This window comes from Lissotriton vulgaris, chromosome 4_1, assembly GCF_964263255.1.
Source record: "Lissotriton vulgaris chromosome 4_1, aLisVul1.2, whole genome shotgun sequence".
Taxonomy (NCBI): domain Eukaryota; kingdom Metazoa; phylum Chordata; class Amphibia; order Caudata; family Salamandridae; genus Lissotriton; species Lissotriton vulgaris.
Window position 1 is genome coordinate 510,988,324 of NC_141691.1, and position 23,062 is coordinate 511,011,385.

Sequence of the window (23,062 nt, forward strand, 5' to 3'; positions counted from 1 at the left end):
ATGTATTGAATTTTTTGTTATTGTTAATTAATAAATAATTGGCAATTAATTAATATTAATTAGTTAATTACATTAATTAGAGTTAATGTGCTAATATATTTATTTTTTTGTTATAATTAATTAATAATTAATTAGCAATTAAATAATATTAATTAGTTAATTAAATTAATTAGAGTTAATGTTCTAATATATTTAATGTTTTGTTATTGTGAATTAATAATTAATTGGTAATTAAATAATATTAATTATTTAATTAAATTATTTAGATTTAATGTGCTAATATATGTAATTTTTTGTTATTGTTAATTAGTAATTAATTGGTAATAATAATTATTAAGTGATTAAAAGATGTGATTTATTTGTGTGTAGTGGGTTGTGTCTTTATAGGGGAATAGGGTGTGATATAATTTAATGTAATTGATTAAAGAGATTGTATTTATTTATTGGTATTTATTGTTAATTAATTGGTAATTAATATGTGTTAATTAGTTCATTTAATCAATTTAATAATATTAATTGGTATTAATTGATTATTTGATATTTATATTATTTGTGTTGTTTTGTATGTGTACTGTGTTGTGTGTAAAAGAGGGAGTAGTGTGTGAAGTAATTTTTACCCCCATTCTATCCAATGCTTTCCCTACTGTTGCACCCTCTGGAGTGGGAATAGTAATTTTTACCCCTATGCTATCCAACGCTTTCCCTACTGTTGCACCCTCTGGAGTGGGAATAGTAATTTTTACCCCTACGCTATCCAACGCTTTCCCTACTGTTGCACCCTTTGGAGTGGGAATAGTACTTTTTCCCCCTCCGCTATCCAACGCTTTCCCTACTGTTGCACTCTCTGGAGTGGGAATAGTAATGTTTACCCCTACGCTATCCAACGCTTTCCCTACTGTTGCACCCTCAGGAGTGGGACTAGTAATTTTTACCCTACGTAATCCAATGCTTTCCCTACTGTTGCACCCTCTGTAGTGGGAATAGTAATTTAAACCCCTACGCTATCCAACGCTTTCCCTACTGTTGCACTCTCTGGAGTCGAAATAGACATTTTTACCCCTACGCTATCACACGCTTTCCCTACTGTTGCACCCACTGGAGTGGGAATAGTAATTTTTACCCCAACTTGACAAATCACCCCCAAACTTTCAGGGAAGGAGCGCAACTAAGCAGGCCATTTTCTTGGAGAAATTCACGAAGATTCGTCCTCCAGCGTAAAAGTTATTCCAAATAGAATGTTGTGGATTTACTATGGAAACTATGTCCTAACTCTAACTACATATATATTTATATATATATAGATATATATTTAGGTAGAGAGACAAAATATCAAAATTAAAATATTGATATACAATAATATCGATGTTTTAATTTCAATGGTATAGAATATCGATGTGCAAAATATCGACAGACAGAATATCGTTTTTATGGCATGTATGTTCCTAATATCGAAATTTACTAATATCAAAATTTTGTTTAGTGTTATGTATTTTATTATGTTGTTTATATGTTTGTTAAATAAGTTTTTTAATGTATGTTTGAAAATTAGTAATTTTGTTTACATTTTGCGTTTTAGTATCAGAGTGGGTTGTGGGTTTATAGGAGAATAGGGTGGGAAGTAATTTAATAATAATGAATTAATAATATATATTTTTAAAATATTTTTAATTAATAATTAATTGCGCTATCCAACATTTTCCCTACTGTTGCACCCTCTGAAGTGGGAATAGTAATTTTTACCCCTACGCTATCCAACGCTTTCCCTACTGTTGCAATATGTGGAGTGAGTATATATATTAATTTATATGTAGACTTTTTAATTTATTTTAAATGCATATGTATTAGTTATTATTTTTTAAATATGTATTAATGTTTTTATTTAATATTTGTAAAATCATATGTATTTTTAAATTATTTTTACATTATTATTAATACATTTTAAAAAACAATATTTTTAATTTCGATTTTTTTGTACTACGATATTTTTTTTCGATATTTTTGTACTTACCTTTATGAAGATATAACTCCGATATTTTTGATGTCGATATTTTTGTGTCGATATTCTTGTACGTAGATATTCTGTCTGTTGATATTATGTCATAGATCCATATATTTATATATATAGATATATATAAAGAAAGATCTCTCTCTCTCTCAAATTTTTTATAAAGGTATGGCTTCCCTGGGGGCCGAGTGTGGCACATAGCTAAAAAAAAAAATGCTCCCACAGGGGGTCGGCCACTGAGCAGGAGGACAGACCCCTTGCCAATATTGCTGCCATTTTACATTTTTTATATATTTTTTGCATTTTAGGGGGGCGATCGTGCCCAACATGTTTCAATAAAAAATATGCCCCCAAAGAGCAGGAGGGCTGACCCCATACCAATATCATTGCCAATTTTTTAAAAAAGTATTTTTTTTCTTTTTGGGGGGCGATCGCACCTCCCAAGGAAAGCCAACATTGAAGAATAAAAGAATATGCACCAGGGGGGGCCATCCATTACCATGAGGGACGACCCCCCCAAAGACATCCCTGGTGTTTAGAGGGGTTTCCTGGACGTGGATCGCAGTGCTGCAGTGATCCACCACCAGGAAACCCTTTCAGGAAGGCCTTGTTTAAAAGGGGAGACTCTCCCTTTTCAAACAAAGCCTCCCTGAAAGCTGGGTAGGTTGTTTTTGGCCCGATTTCCCCATCGGAGTTGAGTGTGGACTTACCTGCTGCTGTCCTCGCCTCCGGTGAGAAAATCAGTGAAGTTAGAGTACCTCACAGCGCTCTGATGTCACAGATGGGTTGGAGGGTAGCAGGAGACGCGGAAAGCCTTCTATGTCTCCCCTGGGGAGAATTAAAAAAGAAAATCTCCGGTTCGATGCACCGGAGGTTTAAATGGGGGCCCTCCCTGGTGACAGCCAATGGACGTGCGCCGCACCAGGGAGGTAGTGCTTGCATCGGCTCATCGTTCGTTGTTATAAACTCAACCGACAGAAGATCAGCTGAAGTAAGATGGCCAAGGCTTGGGATTGCTGATGTTGAACGAAGTATGTTCCCTCGGTTTAGGTGATCTTGCGAGCCTTGTAGCTCTTATTCGGGGATAAAGAGAAGCTTCTCTGTGTTGGCAGTTTCCTCCTTTGCCATTTGTGAATTATCAAAAATTTTGACTATTTGACGTTGATTCATTTGCTTACGACTTCCAGTATCTTTTAGGTTAACGGTGTGATAGTTTTCGAGTGGGTTTTGTGCATCGTTCTGGAGTCGCTTTTGTGGCATGCTTAATGTTTTTGCTTCTTGTTCCATGCTTATTGCATGCCTCATTGCTGCTAGGCACTCATTTGCCTCAACCAGGTTCTCAGAGCGGCATCTTCCCCCTACTTTACGTGTTGTTTCAGCGTTAACTACCTTTATATCAGTTGGAAAGGTTACTTTGATGAGTTCAAGATTTTTTTCTGTTCACATTTGTTACCAGTTGTTTATCAGTTTCTATGTCCGCACTTGAGGTAGTGAATAAATTTGGGGATGCTATGTCGTTGTTGATTGTTTTTTTGATGACAACTATAAGGCCTGTCTTTACCAGACTTGCCGTTGTTTGGTTCTTTCTCGATTATTATGAGCTGCTTATTCGAGCTCTGCAGGCTAGGATGTTGTTTGGAGGGAGGTTCAGGTTTTCCCGGTACGGGCTGGTAAATCGCTAGTGGCTTACTTGACTGACCATCAAAAGTGTCTCCTTGATCAATGGTAAAGTTTGACCCTGTAAAATCACATTGCTCAATGCTTGGAGGGTTCCCTATACCGAAAACCTTTGGGGGATGGCTCCTGCTGCATATGGGGATCTTTTTGGCGAGTTTTTCTGTGCTTGTTTGTTACAAAATTCTGTCCTGGAATCAAGTATTTCAATTATAGCGGGCGTCTTCTGGTCCTTGTATTTCTTATCTCTCGCTATCGTCGACTGAGATAGATAATTTTTGATGACACTCCTACTTTTTACTTTTGTTTTGGCTTGGTCAAAAATGGGGAAGTTTGTTGTCAGGTTCACATCTAAGATGTTGATTTCTGTTTTTTCTAGCCCTTTTTTTCTGATGTTTGGTAAGTCTTATACCACTGTCAACTTTGGTAAATTGATTGATTATGAGAGGTTTGATACTGCTAAGTTGACCAATCAAAGAAATATTGGATTTTACATTGGACTTATCTATTCTTTCATCTATTGTTATGCTTGAATTGTTTTGTTTGTCCTTTCCTTCTGGCAACTGTTGTAGAGGAGCAACTATGTTGGCTACCTCTATTTTCCTTAGCTTGATTACATTGCTTATTTGTGTTACTTGATGGTCAAAAGAAATCAAATCATCACTTGGTTGAATGCTGTTAATGGTTTGGTTTGCCTGCTTGCATACCTGCAGGATATCCTTTAGTATGAGTGGCAAGTCTTGCAATTTTTCCAATATTGGATGACAAGTGCATGGCTGAAATATAATGAGCCACTTCAGAAATTTAACGAAAAAACAGTTACTTGAACTGAACTCGTTCAGCCAAAACAAACCTTTTGTGTTGTGGACCGCTTTGTGCCTTGTTCCAAACAGTCTGTTCCTGCGCGACTACCATACATCTAGATCATCAATATTGTTTCTGAAAGTAACAACATGGTCGTATATAGTTAAACTGTTAAATTCATGACCTGTTCCGCGCTGAAAACATCAACAGATTTACGACAATCTATCGTACCTTTCGAAAGGGAAATCCTAACGATTTCGTAAAGTAACAGTTTTTTCGTTAAATTTCTGAAGTGGCTCATTATATTTGTGTGCTTTTTTAGGCACCTAACGTGACGAAAAATATCAGGTTCAGATTGTTTTGATTTTGACACCGCGTTTTAGTTAAGGTTAGTCATGTGACCTTTTCTCATGATAGTTCTTTTAATGTTGTGTTGGGAAGCGCGTAGTCAACCACTCTTTTTTCTGTTTTTAGAAGACCGGTAAATCGCAACATGTCCTTTTGAGAAGGATTAGGATCTCGTACCCGTTTCTCATTGTCACCGTGAACTATTCCATATTCCCAAGTGAGTCAACCCTCAGTACAATGTGCAATACTTTATGACGTAACCGGATATTTTGATAATCGTGGGTCTGTTCACGTTTGCCTTTAGAATACTGGTACGCCAATCTATCCACATCCGGGACCTTCAGGATTCCGCACACATTTTCTCCTTGTCATTTCAAACCACACAAGTGAGTTAATCTTATGGACAATGTGCTACTTAACATTACGCAAACATGATGCCATATATTTTTTCCTTTTTATGTACTTATAATAATGAAACTCTTTAGACTCATATTGTTTATCTGGTAAACACTTTTCGACACAATGTGGTTGAATATACACTGCTGTAGTAAACTGCAAACTTTGAAGCTGGAGGACTTTCAATGTGGTGAAAGTATGTATTTTTTATGTTTTTCAGGTACATCTCCTGACGAAGGGCCGTGTGGCCCGAAATGCATTGGGCATGGGCATCTTGTGAGACAAAATGATTTTTAAAAAAAAATATTGTATCATTGAGCAACTAGGAATATTATGACACAAAATAATGTTCTGATGAACTAAATTTCAGTAAAAATGCATTGACTGAATAGTTTTTTGTTCATGTTTTTTTACAAAACTATGGGATACATTTAATGAATATTTGTACATCCAAAATGGATCTGCAACAGTGCACAGAGGGCAAGCGGTCTCGCTTGATTATATTATTTATACAGTGTGTACCACCTCCTTACTGCTGCAAGCGTAAGTCCCTTTTCCACTGCAAATATCTTTGTAGCAATTTGGGTTTGCCTCTGCTGCAATTTTTGTGGCGATTATTGTGGTGACAAGAAGGACGTTTAGGGAGTGTTGTTGTCACAGAGCTATACCTTTAACTTCCAGCGCTCACACTACCTGTTATCACTGTCCCTCTGTCCCTCTGTCACGGCTACAAGTTAAATGGCAGCAAGGAGTTGCTGTTGCTGTTGCTGTTGCTCCAATAGGTTCGGTTGTAACACAGTGCTGTGGAATTGTTCAATTATTCAGTTATTCGGTTTGTCAATTAGTCAGCATTTGTACTGCTGCAGTTCCTGGCAGGTTTCCCGACAGTTCACTGCCTCCCACCGTTTCCTTGATGGATTAGGGCGCTGCCGGTTAAGCCAAACCGCTGTGTCCCCTACAGGGTGCTGCTGCTGCGGAGCCGTGGGGCAGATTGAAGGATTGAGCCAGCTCCCACACCCGCGCCCGCACCCGGCCTGTGCCCAAGCCTGCACCCAGCTTACGATCCCGATCGCGTCAGTGGCAGCAGCAAGCAGGGAGGCAGCAGCTGTTTAACGTGTGGGCGGGTGGGCGGACAGTCGGACCGGGGGACGGCAGGTAAGCGCGGCCCGTTTTCCGCTTGTCGGCTTTTCCCCGCTCACAATTTACAGCGGCCTCCTACCTCCTACCTCCGTGACGTGTACCCTTGATATTCTTGGTCCTCTTGGTAGGGAGGATGGGGGAGGGTATAACGTACGACGGAGCTACCCTCTCAGCACTTAACCCCGGCCGAATCCCAAACTGCTACCAAGCCGCCCCAGGACACACCCATGGACCCTTCACCTGCCGCTCCTGCAAGTTCGACAGCATCTGGAACCACACCAAATCCACTAACTCCAAACAGAGCTCCAACACTAACCACCTGAAATGCATCCTACTCAACACCCGTTCGGTCCACAGACACACCATTGACCTTTGGAACCTACTCTACACTACATCGCCGGACGTCGCCTTCCTTACAGAAACCTGGATGAACGCCTCCTCAGCTCCAGACATCGCCATAGCCATCCCGGACGGTTACAAGATCATCCAAAAGGACCGCACCAACCAAACAGGAGGAGGCATCGCCATCGTCCATAAGAACACCATCCGCATCACAACCAGTTCCGACGACAACCTCACAACCGCCGAACACCTTCACTTCCAGATCCACACCGACCCCAAGACAACACACAGAGGCACCCTCATCTACAGGCCACCAGGACCCCTCACACAATTCAAGGAAGACATCACTGACTTCATCAGCCCACACGCCCTCCCTTCCAAGGGCTACATTCTACTGGGAGACCTCAACTTCCACCTTGAAAAGAAAAATGACAGCAACACCACCACCCTCCTGGACAACCTGGCCAACCTCGGACTCGAACAACTTGTTGATACCCCCACCCACTATGCCGGACACACACTCGACCCAATCTTCACCTCCAGCAAGCACATCTCCTTCAACCACACCACAGCTCTCCATTGGACAGACCACAGCTGCGTTCACTTCAACTACAAAAAGTCCACAACCCACAACCTCCCACAACCAGTTCCCCGAAGAAACTGAAACAAAATTACCACCGACCAGCTCTTCACATCGCTCCACCAAAACCCTCCTGCCAAATCATTGGACCCAAACCAAGCTGCCACCAACCTCACACAATGGATCACCCACAGCGCCGACTATCTAAAACCCTTGAAAAACCATCAATTTAAGCAAGGTAGCAAAAAAGCCCCCTGGTTCAACAATGGCCTTAAGAAATCCAAGAAGTTCTGTCGCACCCTCAAGAAAGCCTGGAGAAAAAACCCAACCACTGACAACCTGACCACCTTCAAGAACGCCACCCGCAAATACCACCAACTGATCCGATCCACCAAGAAATCAGCATTCAAGGATCGACTTGACAACAACGCCCACAACAGCAAGGAACTATTAAACATCATCAAAGAATTTACCAACCCCACCGCTAGCACCAACGACATCACTCCCTTCCAAGACCTCTGCGACTCCCTAGCCCCATTCTTCCACAACAAAATCGCCGACATACATAACAGCTTTGAAAAACAGCCCGGAGACTAGTCCGCTCCACCCACCTCCGAACCAAAACCCCCCTCTAACAACCTTTGCGCTTGGAGCCCAATCACCACTGAAGACACCATCCGCCTGATGAACTCCATCCACTCAGGATCGCCAACCGACCCATGTCCCCACCACATCTTCAACAAAGCAGACTCCATCATCGCACCCCATCTCCGAGATGTCATCAACTGCTTCCTCAACTCCGCCACCTTCCCAGAAAGCTGGAAACATGCCGACTCAGCGCCCTTCTGAAGTAAGACACAGCAGACCCCACTGAACTTAAGAACTACCGCCCCATCTCGCTCCTCCTATTCCCTGCCAAAGTCATTGAGAAAGCCGTTAACAGTCAGATCGCCGCCTTCCTCGAATCCAACAAATCCCTCGACCCCTCACAGTCCTGCTTCTGAGCCAAACACAGCACCGAAACCGCCCTCATCGCAGCAACAGACGACATTCGAATACTACTGGACAACGGAGAAACAGTTGCCCTCATCCTATTTGACCTCTCCGCAGCCTTCGACACAGTGTGTCATAGCACCCTTATACAACGCCTCAGCAACGTCGGAATACAAGGAAAAGCATTGGACTGGATCATCTTGTTCCTCACCGGAAGAACCCAGAGAGTCCGCCTCCCCCCTTTTAGATCAGAGGCCACCGAAGTCATCTGCTGCATACCACAAGGATCATCACTCAGTCCCACCCTCTTCAACGTATACATGAGTCCCCTCGCACCCATCGCGCGCCAACACAACCTCAACATCATCTCCTACGCTGACGACACCCATCTGATCCTCTCCCTCACCAAAGACCCAAACACCGCCAAAACCAACTTACACAAAGGAATGAAAGATGTGGCCGAGTGGATGAAGAACAGCCGTTTAAAACTGAACTCGTACAAAACGGAAGTCCTCATCTTAGGCTCATGCCCCTCTGCTTGGGACGACTCATGGTGGCCACAGGCCCTGGGAACCGCACCCATACCAATGGGCCACGCACGTAACCTGGGCTCCATCCTGGACTCCTCCCTCTCGATGACCAGGCAAGTCAACGCCGTCTCATCATCGTGCTTCAACATCCTACGCATGCTCAAAAAAATCTTCCGTTGGATCCCCACCGAAACAAGAAAAACGGTCACCCACGCACTGGTCACTAGCCGACTGGATTACGGTAACACCCTTTACGCCGGAACCACAGCTAAACTACAGAAAAAACTCCAACGCATCCAAAACGCCTCAGCCAGACTCATACTAGACATCCCCCGCCAAGATCACATTTCCGGTCACCTGAAAGACCTCCACTGGCTCCCCGTCAACAACAGAATAACGTTCCGTCTCCTCACCCATGCACACAAAGCCCTCTATGACCTAGGACCCGAATGCCTCAACACGTGCCTATCCTTTTACACCCCCACCTGACAACTGCGATCGTCCAATCAAGCCCTCGCCGCAATTCCGCGCTTCCATAGATCCACCATGGGAGGTAGATCCTTCTCCTTCTTAACGGCCAACACTTGGAATTCTCTCCCCACCCACCTCCACCTTACACAGAACCACCTTTCCTTCAGAAAGCAACTAAAAACTTGGATATTCTATAAGTAAAATACCCCCGCCTCCCTCAAGTGCCTTGAGACCCTCTGGGTGAGTAGTGCGCTATACAAATTTTTGAACTTTAACTTGAACTTGAACTTGGTCCTCTTGGTAGGGAGGATGGGGGAGAGTGCGTGGAGCAATGTCTACCGCCGCTCCTTTCGGCACCGCACTCTGGCATTCTCTGACCGATAGGGTCTGCTCACTCGGCTCACTCAGCTCTACGTTGCCACTGAAGCATCAGGGGCTCAGAAACCTCAATGTATACCTGGAGGACCTATTTTTTACTTAGAACATTCTGCTCTTATGGGGCAGAATTTTCCTATAGCTCTATAGAGCACCTTTGCCGACTATAGTGGATTTAAAAGTCCCAATACAATGTTAGGTCTTCGTCTTCGACTTGGGTCTATAACTCTGTAGTGGTCGTTTATTGGTGGGTACAGCACAGGCGTACCATATTTTCAACAAAATCTATATTTGTTGCATGAGTTATAAATAGCCTAAACAAAGCTTGCAAATGTATTGTTTTTCAATTTTAACGTATTAAATCTAGAAAAAAATACGTATTTGTAAGGTTGCCCCCATTTTGTTCAGTTTGAGTTGGCTGTCTTTAGAACTCTGCTCTTTTTAACACTGATAAACAGCCATACACTGCCTGTGCTTTCCTCCTAAATCATGTACTATGATTTGGGACTCACAGTTAGGCCTATTAAGTTTCCCTACAAGTCCATTATATATGGTAACTAAAATTCACCTATGGTATGGAATGTTAAATGTCATGTGGGCTGCAGTGTGTATTATACCACTCATACTTATGATAAGAATATACGACTGTTAGAAACACCACTGTGATCCCGCTGGTTTGCAATTTAAAGTCAATGCAGTAACACATGGCAATGAAATGTGCATTCACAATGTAGGAAAACATATTTATATTTCTATATCACCCTTAAGGTGCAACTCCACACGGCAGGGCAGGGCACCAAATATAAAAAAGTGCTCTGACACACTTAACAAGAATTACCAAAACTAATAGGTCTCGCCTATGGTGAGACCTACTGACTTTGGCAAGGTGTTTTAGCCATGTTGTACATCATTGAGGCTGCTGTTCAGCATGGCTAAAAGTTAGTGGTGTGGCATGGGGTAGATTAGAGTGGGGCAGATTGGGGTTGAGTGGAATGTGGTACATTGTTCTAGGATGGAGGGGGGTAGATTGGCATTGAGTGTAGTGGGGTAGAGTGGGGTATAATGCAGTGGGGTGGATTGGGATAGACTGGAGTGAGGTAGATTGAAGCAAAGTAGATGGGGTGAAATAATTAGGCAGATTAGCATGAAAGACTGGAGTGGGGTAAATTGAATTGGGGTAGCTTGGGGTGGAGTCGGGCAGACTAGAGTGGATTAGATTAGGTACATTAGAGTGGGTTAGATTATAGAGGGGTAGCTAGGTGTTGAGTGGAATGTGGTAGATTGGGCTAGGATGGAGAGGGGTAGATTGGCATTGAGTGTAGTGGGGTAGAGTGGGGTAGAGTGGGGTATAATGCAGTATGGTGGATTGGGGCAGATAGGCGTAGATTGCAGTGGGGTGGGGTGGGATAAATTGTGGTAGACTGGAGTGAGGTAGATTTAGGCAAAGTAGATGGGGTGAAATAATTAGGTATATTAGCATGAAAGTCTGGAATGGGGTAAATTGAATTGGGGTAGATTGGGGTGGAGTCGGGCAGACTAGAGTGGATTAGAATGGGTACATTAGAGTGGGGTTGATTGGAGTGGGGTAGATAGTGGTAGGGTAGATCAAGTAGAGTAGAGTGGGATACATTGGGGTAGGTTGGAGTGGAGTGGGATAGTTTGGAGTGGAAAAGGATTGATTGGAATGGGGTAGATTGGGAGGATTATAGTAGGGGAGAATGAAATGGAGTTGTGATAGATTGGGGTAGATTGGAGTGTAGTAGATTGGGGTAGGGTAGCTTTGGGGTGGAGGGGGTTGGGATAGTTTATGGTGGTGTGGATTGTATGGATCGGGTTAGACTTGACGGAATTAGGGTAGTTTTGCGTGCTGTGGTGGTAGATTAGAGTGTAGGGTGGGGTAGACTAGGTAGAGTGGAGTGGGGCAGATTGGGTGGATTGGAGTGGCTATATTAGAGTGGGGTAGATTTGGATAGAGTTGAGTAGGTGTAACGACCGGATTTTCAGACCAGATATCACCAGCTCACCAAGACACCACCAATCCAGCCGAAACGTAACCATCTCCCTCCCCAGAGCCTACTTACCACAGTACCTAGGTACCTTCCTGGGGATGGGGAATTATCAATATACAAGCTCATATCATCAAAAACACCACTAAATCTATGGGATTACTAGAAATACTAACTAATTACTAAGGAATTCCATGTCACATCCTATGATCTCACCTTATAGTCTCACGGCAATCTGGCCCACACTATGCTACTCTCTTCCTCATGGTGGAGAGCAGTTCTAATGCATCTACCATTACACACGACCAAAATCGGTGCTCACGCAAGCCACAATCCGGTGGGTATACACATTGACCACAATCAATGCTCTCATTAATGCCACTCTCTCTAGCGGCAATCTCACTACACACCGTATCCTCCCGGTGCTATCACTTCCGTCAAATCTGGTGCGGATACACATTGACCACAATCAATGCTCTCACTAATGCCACTCTCTCTAGCGGCAATCTCTCACAAGCCGCAATCCAGCGGGTATACACATTGACCACAATCAATGCTCTCACTAATGCCACTCTCTCTAGCGGCAATATCTGTCCTATGAATACCTTCAGAGCTCTCTCTCTCTCTCTTGGGAAGTTTCTCTATATGTCTAATATCTACTGAAGGTGTCTCATACACAATTGTTATCCCTTATGTGGTGAATAGGAGATCCAATCCTCTCACACAAGAATGGCCAAATTGTAGCATTCAGAGGTTATCTCCTGACCTGATCTACACACAATCTTCCATGATCAACTATCTGCAGGGAAGGGAATGTCACATCCTTCTCCTGTCAGCATTTGGGTAAAAAGAAGGGTTAGCTCTGTCCTAGAAGATAACAACCAAATGTAATTACTATATGCAAACGTTATTCCCTGATTCAGGCGCTCCTTGCTTCCTTGATCAGTTACCACTTACCTGGACGGGAAACACATCCGTCCACATAACAGCATCTGGCTAGAAGAAAGGTTAGTCAGGAAGAAATAACACCTGCACAGCTGTTCACTAAGAACTGGGGTCCCTTTATTACACAATAGCAAATTATAACATCACAATAACTAGCAATCTAGACATAGCCTGAAAAGTAAAGTGAAATAGACACATCTAAGGAAAAGGGAAATAATGAATTATAACAGGACTACACATCGCTGAAAGAAAAGGGATTAATCAGTGAAACAATACAGTAGAGAATATAGCCTAGGAAATAAAGGAAAGTGAATGATTAAGTGTAAAGCAAACTAGTTTAGAATACCTCACCCTATAAGAAAGGAATGTTTCTCTCTCTCTGGTGGAATCAGGGCTCTCTCCCTCTGTCACCACGGCTTCACTCCACTGGCTCCAACTGCTCCAAAAGCTCCAACTGGCAGCTCCAACTCTTCCATCTAACTGGCAACTGCTTCAATACATTCTGACAAACTGGCAGCTCCAGCTGACAGTTCCAACTTCAAAGATCATCTCTGACTGCTCTCTTCCGCTCCAAAAACCATCTGACTTCTACCATTCCAAGATCCATCTGACCACTCTGCCTCTCTGCACTTCGCTAATATGGAATGCTCTCCCCTAGTGGAAAGTTCCAGCCAGTAGCCTCCTCCCTCCAAATCCATATACCAGGCTCCCTGCTCCAGACGCTCTCACAGTGATCAGCTGCTTGTTTCGTCTAGAGACTTGAGCCCCAGGGACATTTCTTGATAAGATTCAGCTCCGGACAGTTCTCTCTAGTTTTCAAAGAGCGAACAACACCTCATAACTAGAACATCACACTTGACCTACATGCATCTCAGTCTGCAGAGGCAGAAAGCAAAATGGAGTCTCTCTGGTTCTGGGCCTTGTAGGCCTGAAAAGGATGAAATAGACACATAGCTCTATCAAAGTACATACACAAACTCTACCAATAGGTAATATAAAGTCAGAACTACAGGATCCACCCTCTACTATAGGTCTTCTGGCCTGGAAATGATGAAAGGACACATAATTATGTCAAAGCCAATAGGCAATAGATGGGTTAGAGTCAGAAATAAGGGATCTATCATCATATAAAGCGGCTATCCTCTAGTTTATGCTTCTAGGTCTGAAAAGAGGCCTGAAAAGGACCAAAACGAGGCTAAGAAAAGGGATCTAGGATGGTAGCAAGCTAAAGTCACCATCACTCAGAAATTGAACCAAAAACCTGGTCACAACAGTAGGGTAGATTGCAGTGGAGTGGGGTTATATATATTGGAGTGGGGTTGATATTGGAGTGGAATGAGATAGATTCGGGAAACCAATAGTGTACAGGCATTGAGTGGAGTGGAGTGGAGTGGAGTGGAGTGAGATAGATTATTGTGGAGTGTGATAGTTTGGCTGGATTTAAGTAGGGTAGATTGGAATGGAGTAGCATAGAATGGAGTGGGTTGTTTGGAGTAGATCAGATTGGAGTTTAGTGGGGTAGATTGGAGTGGAGTGGGGTGAATTGGAGTGGGCTAAACTGTTGTGAGGTAGATTTGGTTGGGATATATGGAGGAGGGGTAGATTGGGGGTATGGTAGATTTTGGTGGATGGGGTGCAGTACGTTGGAGTAGAGTCTGGTTTATTGTGGTGAAGCAGGTTAGATTGGAGTAGAGTGGGGTAGATTTGGGAAATGTGGTAGATTGGAGTAGTTTGGTAGAGTGGAGTGGAGTAGGTTGGAATGGAGTTGAATGGGTAGATTGGATTGATTTGAGTACTGCAGATTGTAGGTGAGTTGGGTAGATTGTGGCAGATTGGAGTGGGTACATTGTGATGGAGTGGATTGGAGTCACTATTGAGTAAGAATCATTTGGACGAGAGGATCCAAGATGGCAGATTGACACCGCCAGTCCGGAGGACAGCTAATGGAGGGTCCGGTCTTGTCTGCTGCTGCTACCTGCTAATCGGCTAATTTCAACTTCGTTGGAAGATACTTGTGGAAGGCTAAGGGAGGTTACACTGTGTCGCAAATTCAATGCGGTGGTCTGCCAGCTGCACACGAAGGTTCAGGATTTCCTCCTGCGGCAGGATTTCAGGCAATGTTTGCTGCTGCTACCTGCTAACCGGCTAATTGCAATCTCGTTGGAAGATACTTGTGGAAGGCTAAGGGAGGCTACATCGCTTCGAAAATTCAGTGCGGTGGACTACCGCAGTGGCTTACCATAGTCCTGCTTATTCTGCGAAGGGGCTGAGCTGGATGTGGCGGCTGATTGGTAGCCGGCTGAGGCAGCTGCTCCGGTCCGTCCGTGGGGGTATAGAGACAAAATATCGACTCCAAAATATCGACTGGACATAATATCGAGTTTTAAATATAGACTGGACAAAATATCGACTGGACATAATATCGACTACAAAAATATCGTTTTTCAGGTAAGTGAAGTAATATCGACTGCATAAAATATAGATAGCAAAAATATCGATTTTTTAATAATATATAATATTTTATAGTGTATTTTTATGTAATAATATGTGTGAATAGTGTGTATTAATGTTATAAAATATTTTATTACATGAATTTTGTTTTTATAATAATTGCGTAATGTAATTCTGTAGCGGGTTGTGGGTTTATAGGGAATAGGGTGGGAAGTAATTTAATAATAATTAATTAATTAATATATGTTTGTTAATATTTTTAATTAATAATTAATTGATAATTAATTAATATTAATTAGTTAATTAATTAATATAATTTTGAACATATTTTGTATTAGTAAATAATTGTTAATTCATTAATTGTAATTAGTTAATTACATTAATTAGAGTACATTTTTAATATATATAATTTTGTGTTATTTTTAAGTAATTAATTTGGAAAAAATAATATTAATTATTAAAATAATTACAGCTAATGTTCTAATATATTTACTTTATTGTTATTGTTAATTAATAATTAATTGGTAATTAAATAATATTGATACATTTTTGTGTAAAGGAGCATTTTTAGGGTTCAGGGTCAGTTTTCAGTTCATGGGTAAAGGGGTATTTTTAGGGTTCAGGGTCAGTTTTCAGTTCATGGGTAAAGGGGTATTTTTAGGGTTCAGGGTCAGTTTTCAGTTCATGGGTAAAGGGGTATTTTTAGGGTTCAGGGTCAGTTTTCAGTTCATGGGTAAAGGGGTATTTTTAGGGTTCAGGGTCAGTTTTCAGTTCATGGGTAAAGGGGTATTTTTAGGGTTCAGGGTCAGTTTTCAGTTTTTGGGTAAAGGGGCATTTTTAGGGTTCAGGGTCAGTTTTCGGTTTTTGGGTAAAGGGGTATTTTTAGGGTTCAGGGTCAGTTTTGGGTTTTTGGGTAAAGGGGTATTTTTAGGGTTCAGGGTCAGTTTTGGGTTTTTGGGTAAAGGGGTATTTTTAGGGTTCAGGGTCAACAAATAAGATTTAAAAAAATTATTTTTATTATTTTCATTTATTATTTAATTATTATAATTTAATTTAAGTCGTTTTAAGTATATTTTAGTAATTAAAATTTAATATTAATTTAATTTAACACTGTTTTTAATAAAGTCGATATTTTTTACATCTATGTTTTTGTTAACGATATTTTGTACTCGATATTTTTGTACTTACCTGTTTGTAGATACAAACTCGATATTTTGACTGTCGATATTTTGTCCACGATATTTTGGCAAGTCGATATTTTGTCCCTCGATATTATTTCAGTGATCCGTCCGTGGGACCTCCCCAGGTACGAGCGGGTGGTTTGTGCTCGGCTGGTTTGGTCTGCCGGCTGCACACGAAGGTTCAGGATTGCCTCCAGCAGCAGGATATCGAGCAATGGTGCTAAAGAATCAATTGAGAAGTGCTAGAGTGGCGAAGCCGGCCGGGACGGCCGGAACAAACACTACAACAGTGACTTCCAAAGGAAACATTACTGAAGGCTTAGAAATGCTGGAAACTGGCAGTGAAAAGAGAAACACAGGCAGACCAGAGTAACCTGGACCAGCTACCAGTAAGCCACTTTTGCGTCTGCCACTGCTTAATAAACCTACTGAGTCATTTCCTAGCAATATACCCAATTCAACTGTCCTAGGAACTTGTAACACTGATGTATTTGCTTTGTCAGTTACTTCTGGTCTGCCCGGCAACATTGTTACTAACACAGTGAGCAACGAGAATAATGTAATTGTGGAAGCTGCTGTTGCTGCTGCTGATGCCTCTTCTAGTGCCTCTGCTGGATTAACAAAAACACCGACAATATTATCTGACTGTGCTACCTGTATAGACTCTCAGATGCAGCCTCACCCAGAGGTTAGCACTATCCACACTTCATCAGCACTATTGAGGCCATTAGATTCCTGTGAAAAGCTGATGCTGGTTGGAACGGAGATAATAGAGGAAGCAGGGGAAATAAGGGAGGAACTGGTGGAAACTGGTGAATTAGAGCATATTGAGGGGATAGAGACGGACGAGGAATATATAGATTTTCACGACGTAGTTAACTGCACTCCTTCCAGCTCAACTAAAGCAATTGGCATAAAAAAAGGGAGGGGCAAACCTAAAAATAAGGCGAAGAAAATAATCAATAAGCCAAAACCCACTACTGCAATGGAAAGAGTGATAGCAGAGAACAGCCCTTTACGGAAATGGGTTCAGGCTTAAGGTGGCGTGAAAACAATGGCTTTACGACTTTCAGGAAACAGCCCTATCGAGGCAGGTGCAACATCTGGCAAAATAAATCAGTCTGGAGAGGTGGTGCAAATTACATCTCTCCTGCTTCTCTTAGCACTCGCACCTGCAGTATCTGCAGCTGCCTCAACAAGGGGTACGATGGAGGCAACTACTTCATCTCCAAACACTGACATAATTTCTACTGTGGTTCCTGCTGCCACTGCTGCTCCAAAAGAAATGCCTTCTTTTGCTTCGCCAACAGTAATAGCTGTGACAGTGCCAACACCACCATCGGCATCAGTGGTAGCAGCAGCAGCAGCAGCTACAACAAAGGCTCCTTATTCTACCTCAACATGCTCGGCTAATGCCTTAGATAACTCTCTACCAACTACTTCACAGTTCAGCACAACTTTTGAGTGTAACTCTCAAGGGGAGGTATCTTCATCATTTAAGTTGATCTTGCAGTTGCTTAATTAACAAAGGCACGAAGCTCAAGTTCACTATCAACAGATGCGAGAAGACAACAGAAAAACCCAATCATCGCTGCATGAGAGGGCTGGCAAATTAGGTTCTATCTCCCAGGAAGTCGAAGAGTTACAACAGAGACTTGTCACAACAGAAGAAAAATCAAACCATTCTGAAATTGTTGTGAACAGACATGAGACCAAGATTGGGCTAATGCAAGCTAAACTTGAAGACTTGGAAAATCGGCAGAGTAGACAGAATCTCCGAATCTTTGGGATCGCAGAGGGGGCAGAAGGAGCAGATCCCAGGTCATACATCGTGCATCTATTCCAGAGGGCGTTTCCTGATCTGTCCAACTGGATTTGGGACTCACAGATACAATGAGCCCATCGGCTACCTCAAGGGGAGTCAATATCCTTGTCCACTTCTGATCTGCATAGGAAACTTCCTAATGCGTCAGGCTATTGCATTAAAAGCAAGACCTAATACACCAGTTTCTACAGACATAGTCACTTTTTTTGTTAGATCAGACTTAAGAAAAGCCACTATGGAGAGGCGCTGGAAGCTGCGCCAATTCATCGACCCAATAAAGGCTCTGGGTGGTCAAGTCTTCTTACAAGAACCTGCAAGACTAAAAATCTTTAAGAATGAACGCATTTACTACTTTTCGAACGAAAGTGAAGTTGAGCAAGCAATGATCAAATGGCAATCAGAAAGCAATGGATAAAAAATTGAGTGGCCTACCCTAGCCTAACAGCTAACAATGTACAATGTACAATTTCAATTCAGTTCATTCTAACTGCCATTTTGGGCGACTAAAAGTTGAATTATTTGATATTATTATTTGATACTACAAGATGTGATAAGAAGTTTTAAGCTTTTATCACTAGCAATGGCCGGATCCTTGTAGCTGTGACTCCGTATAGCTGCCACCTCAGCGGGGATGCCTTCTCGGTGGGATAAGTGGGGGGTGGGGCTGGTGGGGGTCGAGGCTGGTGTTTGGGGGGAGGGAGGAATTATCAGGGTAAAAAAAGCATCATGGGGATAAGTAGCTCAGCGCTAATGCTTAGCAAGGTTTATTTGTTTAAAGTTTTCAAGGACAGGAATTTGTATTATGTAAAAATGTATCAATTGAGATGCTTAGCTTGGAATGTGGCGGGTTTGAACAGCAGGATTAAAAGAAGTTTAGTGTGTGAGGAACTTAAAATGTACAAACCACAGATAGCTGTAATATCTGAGACACATATTGCATATAAAGATCAAAATGTATTTAAACCATTGGGTTATGATATTTTAGTATGCACCGATTTAAATACTTCAACTCGTCGGGTAGCTATTTTAAAACAAAAACAATTCAGAGCAGAAATTAACAAAACTTTTACTGATAAAGCGGGCAAGTGTGCAATAGCACAGCTGACACTTGAAGGCTGTAAATATACTTTTTGTGGTATCTATGCTTCAAATATAGATGAACCAAAAATCTTTGATCAAATTAATATGGAGTTGCTTAGCTGGAAAGAGGAGCACATAGTATTAGGGGATTTAATTGTATCATGAACTACAATATAGATACAACTAGAAGGGGATCATTCCAGAGAATGCGGAAAACTCGAGCTGCAATTTTAGATCTTGCCTGTATTCATTCCAATAAAGATGCATGGCGGTACTTACATCCAAATACAGCTGGTTATACCTACTATTCCGCTGCACACAAACTATGCTCACGCATAGACATGGCCTGGGTCTCGGACAAAAATTCTTGAATCAAGCACCATGGTAATCTGCCCGAGAGTTACCTCGGACCATATTCCTATTCTTCTCTCTTTTGATATAGCAAAATAGAGACAAAACCCCCGGTCTTTCTCATTCCCTAGATATTTATTCTCAGAGTCAGACTTTTTAAGACAATTGAAAGATCATTTAAGAGAATTTGTAAGTATAAACATGAATTCAACTTCACCAATGATAGTCTGGGATGCATGTAAGGCTAGCGTGATCGGGTTTGCACAACAATACATCTGGCGGCAAAATAAGGAACGTAAATGCCAAGATGAGAGAACGATGGCAGATATACTCTCTATTGAGAACCAACTAGCCGAAGCTCTACTTACTGGGGCGGTCAATATAGAAGAACTAGGTCTTAAGGTAATAGAGGTAAAATCTGCATTAAAAAATATCTTTAGGGAAAAAAGCATCGCTAAATTAAAAAAAATTCAACTAACTCAATACGAAGGCGGTGAAAGGATAGGAATATTTTTGGCATACAAGTTCGCTGAGGATAGGGCTCAAATGGCTATTAAGGAAATTAAAGGGGCTAACAACCAAAGATATAAGCATCCCAAATCGATTCTGCAACAATTTGCTATGTATTATCAGGATCTTCATACACCCGAAAACGAGGTTACTGAAGAAGAGATAATACTAAGATATATTTCTTTAAATAAATTAAAAAATATGGATGATGAACAATCTGCCCTATTAATGACCGACATTACAGCAGCAGAAATTAGAACTGCTATTAGCTCTCTATCATCTGGCAAAGCAACCGGGGAAGATGCGATACCCTTAGAACAATATAAAACATGTATGGAGGAATTGATTTTATTATTGCCCAAAGTGATTCAGGCTTTCGGGACAGGGGAAAAAGCTCCCAAGTCTTGGAACTCTACTCAAATTATTTTCTTTTTGAAAAAAAATAAACCAGCCGATGAACGGGGGTCTTATAGGCCCATCTCGCTTATAAATAATGACGCCAAAATATTTGTGAAGATTTTTGCAACTCGGTTGGCACCACTAATGTCACAATTGGTATCACCCCAGCAACATGGGTTCATCCCAAAGAGGGACACCACAGCTCATATTAACATGCCATCACGGCGTTCGATGTGGCATGGGTTGAGCCAACCCCACTCGGTATGATTTTACTAGATGTAGAGAAAGCATTTGACCGAGTGGGGTAGGGCTTCCTGTGGGCCACATTGCAGGGTTTTGGTAATAAAGGCCAATTTTTGAATTGGATTCAATCTTTGTATGACAAGCCTACTGGTAAAATTAGTTACATGGTAAAATGCTCTCCTGTCTTCCCAATAAAACGAGGAAGCGAGACTAGGGTGCCCCCTCTCACCTTTGTTGTTCGCCCTTATAATGGAACCATTTCTATGAGCTCTGCAGAACCAGAACCAGATATCCCCTTTTGTATTTGGTTCAAACTCTCTCAAAATAACCGTCTATGCTGACGACATCGCAATATATTCTACAAATGTGTCAGAAGCAATGAAGGGCATCGTAACGGAGGCAAAAGAAATCAGAATGGCTTCAGGATACAGGCTCAATACCAGTAAGACCCAAATTGTTATGAACCATAAGTCACCTATTGCTGTGTCAGGTGTATGCGAGGCAGCGGTCTATTTAGGGGTACAAATTTTGGCTAACACCACTGCAATATGTGCTTTAAACTATGAGTCACTATTAAAAGAAACTATTATTTCACTTAAGAAATGGCATAAACTGCCTTTAAGCATCATTGGCTGAATAAACTTGGTTAAAATAAAGATCCTGCCTAAATACTTATATCTTTTTCGCTCCATCCCCTTCCGGGTAGATAATTCTTATTTTAATAGACTAGACGGCATTATTAGTAGCTTTATCTGGGGCTATAAAAAAGCTCGCCGCACTATCACTTTACTTAAACTTCCATTCAACCAGGGTGGTTTGGATCTCCCAGACATTAGATTTTACTTTTGGTCTGCTTTTTTGACTCGCTTTCGCAGTTTGGTTAACCCAAACAACAGTTTTTTTTATTATAAATTCATGTTGGGCTAGGATGTAAATATGTTCCTTTACAGACTAAACGACCCAAGTTATTTTAAATGGGTGAAATTTAAGACGGGGCGGGACACTATCAGTATTTGGCGTATTCTTCTTGTTAAATGTAAAGCTTCTTTATTTCACCCCAGAACCCCTTTGTGGTCCAATCCTGGCTTTCCAGGAATATTTCACGATCAAGCTGCTTTACATCTATCAGATGTTGGCATAAAAACGCTAGGGGATCTGTATGACCACAGGGGCTTTATTACATTCAAAAAGCTGAAGGACTGCTATAATTTTACAGAGGGGGCTCGGTTCAAGCATTATCAGATTCGGGATTACTTTGTACGGAAGCTAGGTTTTACTAATATTTTGGATTCTGACCTATGGAATTGTATTTACTGGGAAACAGATAAGGCACTGATCAGTATTGGATATAGAATCCTCATAGGTTTTAGAACTGATGACTTCGCGAAGTTGGCAGAGACATGAAGTAGGAAACTTGAAATCGATGTGGCACCAAATATGATAGCCTCGTCTTTAAATAGTTTAAGTCGCTCCGTCCACACTTCTAACCTTAAGCTGCAACAATTTAACACCATTTGTCAGCTCTATTACACACCAGACAGAATCTCGAAATGGGCAACTAATATCAGCAGTAGTGATCGCACGAAGTGCCCAAAATGCGATCAAACATCAGCTGATATCAATCACATGTTTTTTATGTGCCCACAGCTAACAGAATTTTGGAACGGAGTAACTAAAGTCCTCTCTTCGAAGCTTGCACGTCCAATTTCATTAATTTCTTTAGATGTACTCATTGGTATGTCTGTTGAGAGTGGGTCCCAGGTCGATTTGATGAATATTCTAATAACCTGTGCCAGACTTCCAATAGCACAGGTCTAGATTCAACAAAATCCACCTACAGTTATGGAGTGGTGGAGTTTAGTAAAGGAAATATACAATATGGAATATGCTTTGGCTTCAACTAGGGGAATTCAAACTAAACTAAAGTGGAAAGAATGTGGGGACTCATAATGCAAAATGATTTATCTCTGTATGTACTTATGAAGCTTACTTTTATACTTTTGCTTATTCCTCATGATGCTAATAACAACATTTAATTCCGTAATTTTTTATTGAAAATTATATTTACATGGAGCATTACATATACATGGGAAGAAAGAAGAAAGATGCCCCGGGGGGGGGGGGGGGGGGGGGGTGTTCAGTCTTATTTGGGATTAGTCCATTCGAATTGCTGATAAAAACATTTTTTTAAAAAAGGAGTGGATTGGAGTGGAGTAGATTGGGGTGGACTGAGGTACATTGGAGTGGGATGGGGTTGACTGGGTTAGCTTGAATGGAGTGGGATAGATTGTAATGGAATGAAGTAGATAGGAGTAGCGTGAGGTAGATTGTGGTAGAGTGTTTTTTTCCGGGTGGAGTGGAGTGGGGTTGATTGTAGTGGAGTGGAGTAGATTGTATTATATTGGAGTGTATT